The 10,844-nt window shown below is 36.4% G+C and overlaps 1 pseudogene across 1 annotated transcript; it reads left to right on the top strand.

Annotated features, from left to right (window-relative positions):
* The first annotated feature begins 8,469 nt into the window (after positions 1-8,469).
* LOC149833450 (transcription factor TCP20 pseudogene) lies at positions 8,470-10,167 on the top strand (annotated as a pseudogene). Its single transcript, XR_016433170.1, has 2 exons — positions 8,470-9,788; positions 9,919-10,167. The product of XR_016433170.1 is annotated as a transcription factor TCP20 pseudogene (transcript).
* The last annotated feature ends 677 nt before the right edge of the window (positions 10,168-10,844 follow it).

The raw sequence follows: 10,844 nt of genomic DNA, 5'->3' as shown, positions 1-10,844 counted from the left end.
CTAGTGTGGGGGCATTAAGTTAGAAATTTGTAATTAAATATGTGGTTCATAAAATAGACGTCAAAAGTAGTCATTTATGCATGAAAAGTGTGTTAAAAGGGCTCCGACTTTATATTATATTTATAGACTATATATTTTGAGTATGAGGTAAAAGTATTAGCCAATAGATAGATGTTTTTTTAGTGATATACTACTTTTAAGCCTTAATTTGTGTAAGATTAGGAGCTCCTTTAATTTTTTTTAATAAAAAACAACTAAAAAAAACTTTAATTTTTTTCACTAATATTAGTTTATGGTTTTCTTTTTCTAAGGGTGATATATATATATATATATATATATATATATGAGAGAGAGAAGGAGATACAATGTTTGGAAAGCAAAATAAGAAACAAATAAAGAAAAAACCTTCAAAATTTCTCACTAATATTATTTTATGGTTTTCTTTTTTAACTTTGCTTTCCAAGGATGTGGTTGCTTGTCGAGGAAGGAGGCTCTGCTGCATGTCAATGTTTAGGGATGCAAATGTTTTGGATCTATCCCTGGGGGCAAGGGGTAAGCCCACAGAGTTTTACCTTGTCAAGACAGTGATCTGATAGTAAGAATGGCAGGCAAGGCCAGTGTAGCTAGGTCTATGATCTTAGGAGTTATTTCTCTGTATAAATATGAAAAAGGGTTTGAATCCAAAACAACTAAATACATGGGGATTTGGATCAAAATGGGAACAGCTAAAAATTGCAAAAGCCCATCCTGGATCCGACCCATTTGCATCCCTAGTCTTGGTGCTGAGCCTATGTCTGCAGAAAATGGCCCCCTTTTGCGTTGCCATAGTAGAGGCTGCAAAATTATTGTTCTTTTTTTGTGTGTTTCTACGGAAAACCCACTAGTTTGCAACATGAGAAACATCATAAAGCACAAGATTTGGATATGGATAAGAATCTTTATCTCATTTGGGTTGCTAGAGATCATATGCACAATGAGTGAAAAATGTGGGAGGCCAAGATGCAAGGTTGGGATGGATCATACTTCTTCATTTGCCATATAGTGCTGGACCCTTTTTTTCTTCTTTTTTTGAAAATAACAAAATAGAGTAGGACACTTTCAATGATCGATGTCCTACGTATGATTTTGATTGATTTGATCCCTTTTAGGATAAACTTTAATAATTTTGTGTGGTCTCCACCTTGAGAAATGTTGAGATGAGTGGTTGTCAGCAGCGCTGCATAGAAAATGGCCTCTTTTATTTTCCCTCTTACACATGTTTTCTTGATGATCAAGCAAGTGTTTATTACCGCTCCCCACCAATTTATTCAGACCCATCAATTATTACCTACGTTACAAGGATACGCCATTTTGGTAGTGTGTGCTTGGTGACACAAGTACACATACTCGGACACGACCACTGATACATATGGATAATATTTTAATATTATTTTGCTATTATCTTAAAGCTTATTTTAATAAAATGTATTTTTTAACATTGAATATTAAAAAATAGTTTTTTTATTTATTAACGTATTTTGTATCATCATGTCCTATTTTTCAAAAAAGAAATTGAACTTGCAAGTCAAACCCGCGTCATATGTCCTTTTGTCCACGTGTCTTTGTGACATAGGTTATTACTCTAGTGGAAAAAACAAAAAAGGATTATATATAATTACTTGGTAGACAAGCTCACGGAATCGAACTCATTAAAATTACAATTTTTTCCGGTATGCGTAGCCTATGAAGGGCAAAGGCTTGTGGTCAGTAACGGAGGGGTTTTCGCTTGGCCCAACCGAAAAAAAAAAAAATAATTGCAAAAAGCACACCTAACTTTTTGACCTAATTACAAATAACTGTACTTGTAGCGATTTAAGGGGGTCAGCAGCCTACCCGACCCGCACCCTTTTGTTCATACAGGACTCTAGCCCTTAAATTTTTTTTTTCATTTTTTATAATTGTAAGATTTCAATTATGATGAATTATATCTATTTCATACCAAATTCTTGTAAAATAGTAATTTGTAAAAAGGATTTCAGTTGATTTCATGTTGGATTCGGGTATGTCCTAGTTTGTATTGAACTAACCCAAACAAATCGGTTCCTTAAAATGAAAATATTTGTTTGGGTTGGATAAGTTCTGGATTGATGCAACTGATCCAATGCTATGTGTGCAAGTGGACCAGATTTGGTCAGGACTGCAATATGAACCCAACGCATTATTCTCAGATATGGATCTCGAAATACTCTCCTGATATAGATTTGGATCAAATTTGGACGTGCATGACCGGAAACTTTGGATTCAGATTCAAATTTAGTTCTGTGGTTTCTGTCGATTGACATTCGGATCTAGATCAAATTTGATGCATTTGCACTGTTTACATGTAAAACCCTTATTTCCAATCTTTTTTTTGTGTGGCATCCTTGAAACTTTGTGTGGACTGAACTTCACTACGTTGGATCTTGTCTGGATCCAGTTTATGATTCTGACCTGCTGCTCAATATTTGGAATCGGATTTAGGTCTAATATGACCCGAGCCGTATCCGAACTTGTCAATTTCGGTATTCGTTCTAGAACAAGAAACAGTGAGTGGTGAGGGGTGGAGGATGGAACAGTCAATTTGGAATTCGGGTCTAATATGCTCCACAATTGCTGATGCAGATTCCATGTTTTCCATAAGGATGGTGAAGTCTTAATTTGTGGAGATCATGTGAGGACAAAATTATGACAATCACTAGGCTCCTTGTGCATTAATGGACTTTGGTGGATACCAGCCCGTTTGGTGCAAGACATCAATGCATCTCTCTCTCTCTCTCTCTCTCTCTCGGTTAAAGAGTAGTCACAAGTCTTATTATCTGTATTTTCTCGATCGGCAAAGGAAAATCTGATGATCGATAAATTTTAAAAAAAAAATCTTTTTAGGAAAACATCAGCATATTTAAAATTTTAAATTATAAGAAAACCATTAAAAATATAAAATATTGTGTTAATAACGCAAAATTTGGGGATATTTTTTAAATAAGAATATTTTGAAAATATCGCATTTGGGGGGGATTGTATTTGTTTTTGAAAGCCTAGCTAATGATAAAATCGTGAGATTTTTGCGGGAAAAAAGGTGATTTGTGGAAGATCTCTCTCTCTCTCTCTCTCTCTCTTGGTTCAAGAGAATAGTCACAAGTCTTGTTATCGAGATTTTATCGACAAAGGAAAATATAAATTTAAAAATAAAATTTGTTTTTAGGAAAACATCAGTATATTTAAAATTTTAAAATATAAGAAAACCATTAAAAATATAAAATATTGTGTTAATAATGTGATAATATGGGGACATTTTTAAATAAAAATATTTTGAAAATATTGCATTTTTTTTAAAGCCTAGCTTACGATAAAATAATGAGATATTGAAAAAAAAAATGATCTGTGCAAGATCTCTCTCTCTCTCTCTCTCTCTCTCTCTCTCTCTCTCTCAGTGCGTTAGCATCGTGGGCGAAGGAAATATCGCATTAATGGATACAAAAGACGGTTGGCTATATAATGCTCAACAATTTCTTGTGTTCTTATTTTTTGTTTCAACAGTAAATATGGAAAAATAACCAAAACAAATATTTGATTGGCCTTTCATAGAAATCTAGACCTAAATTTTACATCTTCTTTCTTTATATACATAGAGACTCATGCAAATGTAGTCTTTTGGTTCAACAAATTTGGCCTTTTTTTATGTACACATTATAGATGGGGCCCACTAAGGCTTAGCTCATTGAATATAGTGGGGTAAGGCGTTTGTCATGAGCTCGTAGATGTCTTGAGCTCAAAACCCATCGGTGTACATGAGGCCGGGTTAGCTGATTGGGCCCAAGTACTTTACAAAGTTATCCAGGCCATACAAAACACAGAAAATCGCTACAAGCACAGTTATTTTCTGTGTTTTGTGTGGCGAGTATTTTGCAAATTACTCAAGCACGATCATTGGATCTACTCTAGGGTGTTCATCCCTTGTCGCAAGGCCAAAGCTGGGTGTAGTCTCTAGTGGACAAGGGGGATATAGGGGCTTACGTCAATGGGCTCAAGGGTGTCAACGTACGGGCCTGTTTTACCCGGACCCTACCCGAAGCAAACCCTATAGGGTATAGGGTGCGGGTATGGTGATAAATAATAAGACCCGGTTCCAAACCCGAAGGTCCAATTAATACATTGACCCGGGTATGGTTTGTGAAATTTTATACCAGACCTGGACTTGACCCGAGTTCTGAATAAGACCCGCATTTTTTCAATGTAATTTTTTTTTTTAAATTTCACTGTATGAATGTGATCTAGATGCTTGGTTTTATAGAAAGACTCTTAGATCATCCGGTTATTATGCATAAGAACAATCTTTTAAGGCTTGAAAATCAATAGCTTAAAATTTTTGTAAATATTCAAGCATCAAAAAATCACACTTTTTTTATCGAAATACATGATTCAACTGTCAATTCCCAGCAAATGAACCATGCCGAATACATATGCAAGGTTATATTTGTAAAAAAAAAGTGTCTGAAATGCCTAGTTCACACTCTTGTTCATATATTTTCAGTTAACACACACACACACATATATATATATATATATATATATATATATATATATATATATATATATATATATATATATATATATATATATATATATATATATATATATATATATATATTCATCTCTTTATGTATTGCACTTAAAATATATATCACACATAAAAATTATATATATTTTTTTATATATACAAACTCACCCAAGCCCCCTTCCTAAAAAAAATGGACGTGAAGGTTTCATCTCATCCGGCTTCATCTTGGCAACATATTCCAAACATTTTCTCATACACGCATTTGCATTTACACATGCACAACACATAAATGAGCCATATCGCAAAGATAGGGGTGCAACTAGGCTCATGAAGAGTTCAATATTTTCGATTTTTTTTTTGGAAAAATAGGATATGGCGACAGATTATTTTTTTATCTGTTAAGAGTAATTTTTTTATATTTTCATAAATAAAATCTATTTTTTATTATAATATTGTTAAATAGTGTTAAAATAATATTAGAAACATTAAAATAATAAGTGTTAGAGTCCGGTCAGTTGCCCTCTAAGTTACGTGTCAATGTGACATGGTATGTGAACACGCTCTACAAGATATTAATATCTAGTGGGTAAATATTTGCTACTATTGAATGTACCATAATTTTGAGATGAAAATCATAGGGGTAAGATGTATCAACTCAATTTTGACAGCATCGTTTGTTTGCTATTTTCCCATATCTAGTATACTTCATTAACTAGCATCAGTTGTGCTTTTAAAAAGTATATTAGCCCGTAAATTGCTATTTTTATGACTCATTTAACTGCAGGATATTTGTTCGATAAAGTGCTATGATATCAAAGGTTAAGGTTGGAAAACAAGCCAAGCTAATCATGCCTCCACTTGGCTCAAATGAAGCTTTCTAGGGCTTACAAACTAAGCTCGATGAGTGAAGCCACGAGTAGCTTGTTTAGCATAATGAGTCGAGCATGAACAAAAGGTACTCGGCTCCGCTTAGGCACGTGTAATTATGAAATATTTGTAATAGAGAAGTTTTGGGTTTGGTACTCCGCATTGAATAAAGAGTAATGCTACGGTGCTCCGGGCCGAGCACCTACTAGAAATCAAAGTTGTAACTTGCATCTTCTCAATCAGACCTTATAGATGAACTCAATTAACACAGTTTATTTGATATGAATCATGTTTTTTGGAATTTTAAATAGGTTTTCTCAAGTCATGAGATTTTGTTACATTGTGAGCCCTTGATTTTTGAAGACTTTAAAAAACCTACACGTATGCTATAATCACATGATCTAAAACCTTTTTTCACTAAATAATGATTGTAGATCATATCTATATGTTTTGATCAACAAAAAACCACTCAAGTTTTGAAAATTTGAAGCTTCTATTAGGTTTAGGTGGGAGTAGGTGTTCTTGGGGCACCCTATCATTACTATTACTATTGAATAAAAAACTGAGTTCGGCTTATCACAAACCAAACCTGAGCTTGAACTAGGTCTGGACTTAAACTAGCCTACCCTGAACAGCCCCAGTTCAGCTTAACCAGCTCAGCTGCTAGAGAAGCTAACCAACTGAGACTCTGACCATATGGTAGGAGCAGTTTGTGCAAGTCACCATGTGATGGGATGTTGCAAGTTCGAACCCACTGGTATACCAGTGGTTGAATAACTGCCTGGTAGTTTGAGCAGGCCACTAAGTAATCAAGAAGTTAAAAAAACAAAAAATAAAAAAAAAAGAGTAATCAAGAACATTGTATGTTATATAGAATTCTGGTATGCCTCATACTGGGAAGAAAGTAAAAGATAATATGGTAGGGCTAGTTTTTGTTTTTTTTAGAGGAAAACAAATCTTTTCATTACCAGTTGAGCATGGTATACATCATTCATGGGATAATATGGTAGGGTTAGTTAGTGCCTTGATCTAGAAGGCTAAAAGTGTCATGAAAAAGACAAAAAATAAAAGGGGTTTTGAGATATCATGGCTTTGCAGTCATTTAAATATTCATTAACCTTATTTAATAGCAACTGCAACTGCAACAAAGAAAACGAAATAAAAAATAAAAAAGGAAACCTTGTATTAAGATTGGAGTGGTTAAGTCTAGAAGGAACTAAGAAAAACTTTTTACATGGATGGAAGAATAAAAGAGGCAGTGATAAATCACATAAAAAATTGTAAGTAGGCCCAAAGTTTATCTTTTTGTGTCAACACGTCAGTCAAGCTCTATAAAGGAAAGCATATTATGTATATTGGAACAAAAGCAGAACAGTGAAAAAAATAAACAGTAAATGCATAAAGCAACAGTGAAAAATAAAATGTAAATGAATAAAAGCTTATAACCCTAGTAAAAGCATGATACAAGCCATATAAATGGAAGTCCTTTTTATTTAAAATTTGAATTTCATGTGATTCACAGTGAGATGACAAAGAAGTGGGGGGCCTCATGTCCCCAAGGTGGGAAGCACAATTGACAAGCAATGCAAGCACCAATACACACCTTAGCCACGCCTGTCATTATTATCAATACCAATAAAATCAGACTTCAACACACTAAAGCAAGCAAAATAAAAGAAGGGAAGAGCCCTTACCCACCACATCCCTTGTGTGGTTCAAATTTTTAAAAACAAACCAAACCTGCCCCAACATGGTGAAAGCTAGGGAACTCGTGTCAGTACAGTCAATTCCTCAATTGTGCTGTTTCTGACAAACAGGATAGTAGGGACCTTACCATTATCCTTCCTCACAGTAAACAACAGAAACCCCAAACCACAAAACCACATTTTCATCGTTTTCTTATGATGCAGCCTTTGTAAGAAGAAAGTGAGGCTGTGGTACTAGTTTGTCATTTTTATGGAGGCAAACAGCTTGTGTTGTTATATTTGGGGTTGGGGGTTGTTATTACTTAGCCCCTTAAAAAAATCCAAAGTACCCATGAGATAGGGGATGTCATACAGTCATAGCCCCAAAAACATGATCCTGTCTAACCCCTATCAATGATTTCTTAATTCTTAGGACTATATGTTATAGCCTAAAACATGATCATGTTTCCAACCCCCTATGAATCATTTTTTAGGATTATCAGGTCCACTACCTCATACATGCAGCTTTGGATCTGAAAAAGGAAAAGAACAAGCAAACAGCTCCTTTGTAAAGGGTTCATTCTGTCAGAATCTACTCCAAACACTCGAAACCAAGAAAAAGCAAACTTTGGTTCTTAAGAAAAAGAAGGGATAAAAAGAAAGAGATGTGAATATAGAATAAAGAAAAAAGGTGAGAAACTAATGTGAATGCAATGACCATCCATCTTATTTTTTTGAGAGGTGGCTCGTTCATTATTTCTGCCCCTCTGTAACGTTACTGGCGTACAGCAGAAGCATAAAAGAGAAATTAAAGGGGTAAAGGGAAAAGAGGGGCAGTGGCAATCAAAGCTACCTGTTACCACTCTTTCACCAGCTGTACCATTGGCAGGACGCCACGTGGGGATGTTGAGTTGCTTGGAAGAGATACATGGTGACAATAATGGCAGCAGCCATGGGAGATGGGATGAGGGAAATAATGAGAGAGAATCATCCATGGATTGTGGGGAAGGGGAAAGGGGGGAGGGGTGGCGGTTAAAGTTGATTTTTTCCGAACAGTCAAAACCCTTATACCCCAAACGGTCAAAAAGGTTCCATCAGCATCAGCAGAAGACAGTTAAAAATAAAAGGTCTCTCTCCATGTGGTGACTTGGGAAATCTAGTCTCTCTTTCTGACTCGTAGAGAGGATACTCTCTCCTAGTAACTTGGTAAAAACTAAAAACCTCTCTCTCTCAACTTGAGTAGAAAGACTGAAATAGAAGTTTTCTCTCTCTAGTAAATTAGTACATCTCTCTCTGACTTCGGGTAGTTCTACTTCTACCATTTCTCTCTCTTTTGTAGCTAGGTCTCTCTCTCTCTCTCTGAAATTGGGTAGAGCCTTGGGTCTATTTTCTTTGTCTAGGAGCTCTCTCTCTCTCCTGTTTCCTTTCTTCTTCTTGCTTTTCCTATTCATTCTTTTGAAACCCTCCTGCCTTCGTCCTCGTCACAGAACTCTATTGGTATAAACAAACAGTGAAAACTCATGAAAATTTAAAACTTTGAGGGCCAACTTTCATAGAAAAGGACCATCTTTCTTTTACTCACGATGGATCCCAAGGGTTCTTCAAAGGCCCCATCTCAAGAGGTGCCCAAGTTCCATCAAGCCCTGGGTCTCCAGAGGGATAACAAGATGGAGTCAAAGGATCTGCAGATAGTGGTGGCCGAGAAAGAGGAAGGTAAGAAGCAGCTTGCTCCCAAGAGAAGCTCTAACAAGGACAGGCACACAAAGGTGGATGGAAGGGGAAGGAGGATCAGGATGCCTGCTCTATGTGCTGCAAGAATCTTCCAACTCACAAGAGAATTAGGCCACAAATCTGATGGGGAGACCATACAGTGGTTGCTGCAACAGTCTGAGCCATCCATCATAGCAGCTACGGGGACAGGCACCATCCCTGCCTCAGCCCTTGCAGCCGCTGGTGGCTCCATGTCTGCACAGGGGAGCTCTGTTTCTGCTGGGCTTCATCAAAAGATGGATGAGTTGGGTCAAGGAATTGGAGGTGGGAGGAGCAATTGGGCCATGACTGTCGGTAGATCTCATTCAGCTACTGGTAGCTTCTGGCCTAGTGTGAGTGGGTTCACCTCTGGGTTCTTACACTCCTCTGCTCCTTCAACATCAAATTTGGGGTCTGAGAATGTGAATTTCATACCAAGAATCGGGTTTTCGGGGTTCGAAATGCCGAGCACTCATCTTGGTCCTGTGAATCTAAGCTCAATCTTGGGTACCCACAATCAGTCTCTTCCAGGGTTGGAGCTTGGGCTTTCTCCTGATGGCCATATTGGAGTGCTGACCTCCCAGGCGTTGAATTACTACCATCAGATTGGGCAGAATAGAGGAGCTCAAATCCAACAGCAGCAACAGCAACAGCAGCAACAACAACAGCAGCAAACTAGTAAGGATGATTCGCAGGGATCACGACATTAAGAGAGAGGCTGTAATTTTTATGCTGAGTTAAGGGAGGTTTTCTTGCTGGTTTTGAGAAGAAACAAGCTGAATATATCCTTCTAAAGCAGTGGAAAGAGACCTTGATGATCCAGTCTTTGTGGAATTGACATAGATGCTGGAATCAAGCTTGTGTTGTGCTCTCTTTCCCTGCAAAGGCTTCATCAAAGTCTCAAAATACAGGTAGTTCCCTGTTTCTTTGTGCGTTAGTTTACTGTTTCTTGAATAAGGTATACTGGTTGCAGTTTATGGTCTTCTCTTTCTTCAGGCTTGGTAACCACATGAATCTTTTTTTCTCGTGTCAAATTTGCAGGTGGAAGATTGGAAAGATAGATTGCTTCTTGGGATTGGAACTCTTTTCCTTTTTGTCTTTGATCTTTTGTGTCAATGTGTGTTCATAATAGCATAAACCATTGTTGATTATTTGTTCTCAAGTGTTGGTGGATTGGTGATTGGCTTGTCATGAAAGAAGTTGGGATTCAAGACTGCAGAATATGCAAGTTATATGATTTTTATGGTAGAGTTTGTAAAATACAGGAATACTATGATATTCTGTTTTGCATTTGATGTGGGAGTTGTTTTAAAAAAACCAATAAGCAATACTTTCGCTGGTTTGCCTTTTTCATCTTCATCATCCAATCCATCTAAGCAGCTTGAAGAAAAACTCATGATGATGGTAAGCCTAGAAATTGACTCACATCTTGCCCCAAAGGTTACCATTTAAAATAACCCTCCTAGTGATCTTTAAATTCTGTGGTTATCATTATTTTGATATTTCTTTCATTACCAGAGAACTGAGCTAGATCCGACAGAGAACAAGGTGTATTGCCATAATGCAAGTCTTTCTTCATTAGCATTATTAAGTCTAGACTGATTGGTTTTTCATGGAAGCAGCAGGAAATTACACTGCAGAATGAGCGAGCTTCTGTAAAAAAAAATTTTGAGGTTGCAGAAACTCGGAATGTATGATATTTTTAGTTTTGCTTATGATAATGAATTTCAGCCAAAAATGAATTTTGAAGCAATGTTTTCATTGTTTTGAGATTTAAACGTACTTGAAATCCTTTATGAGAATGCTAAGCCTTGAAATTTATCCACATATCGTTAACTATATCATACTAAAAGTTTATCATTAATCCAGTAAGTTAGTAACATTAATTGATTTGCATATCATTTAAGTGTTCTGTTCATCATCAGAGCAAGATTTATAATCGCTGAAGCAAATCAGACCAGCCAGCA

Source organism: Nuphar pumila, chromosome 7 (genome assembly GCF_984573655.1).
Source record: "Nuphar pumila chromosome 7, dmNupPumi1.hap1.1, whole genome shotgun sequence".
NCBI lineage: Eukaryota > Viridiplantae > Streptophyta > Magnoliopsida > Nymphaeales > Nymphaeaceae > Nuphar > Nuphar pumila.
The sequence above is the reverse complement of the archived record's forward strand: the minus strand, read 5'-3'. Positions and strand labels throughout refer to the sequence as shown.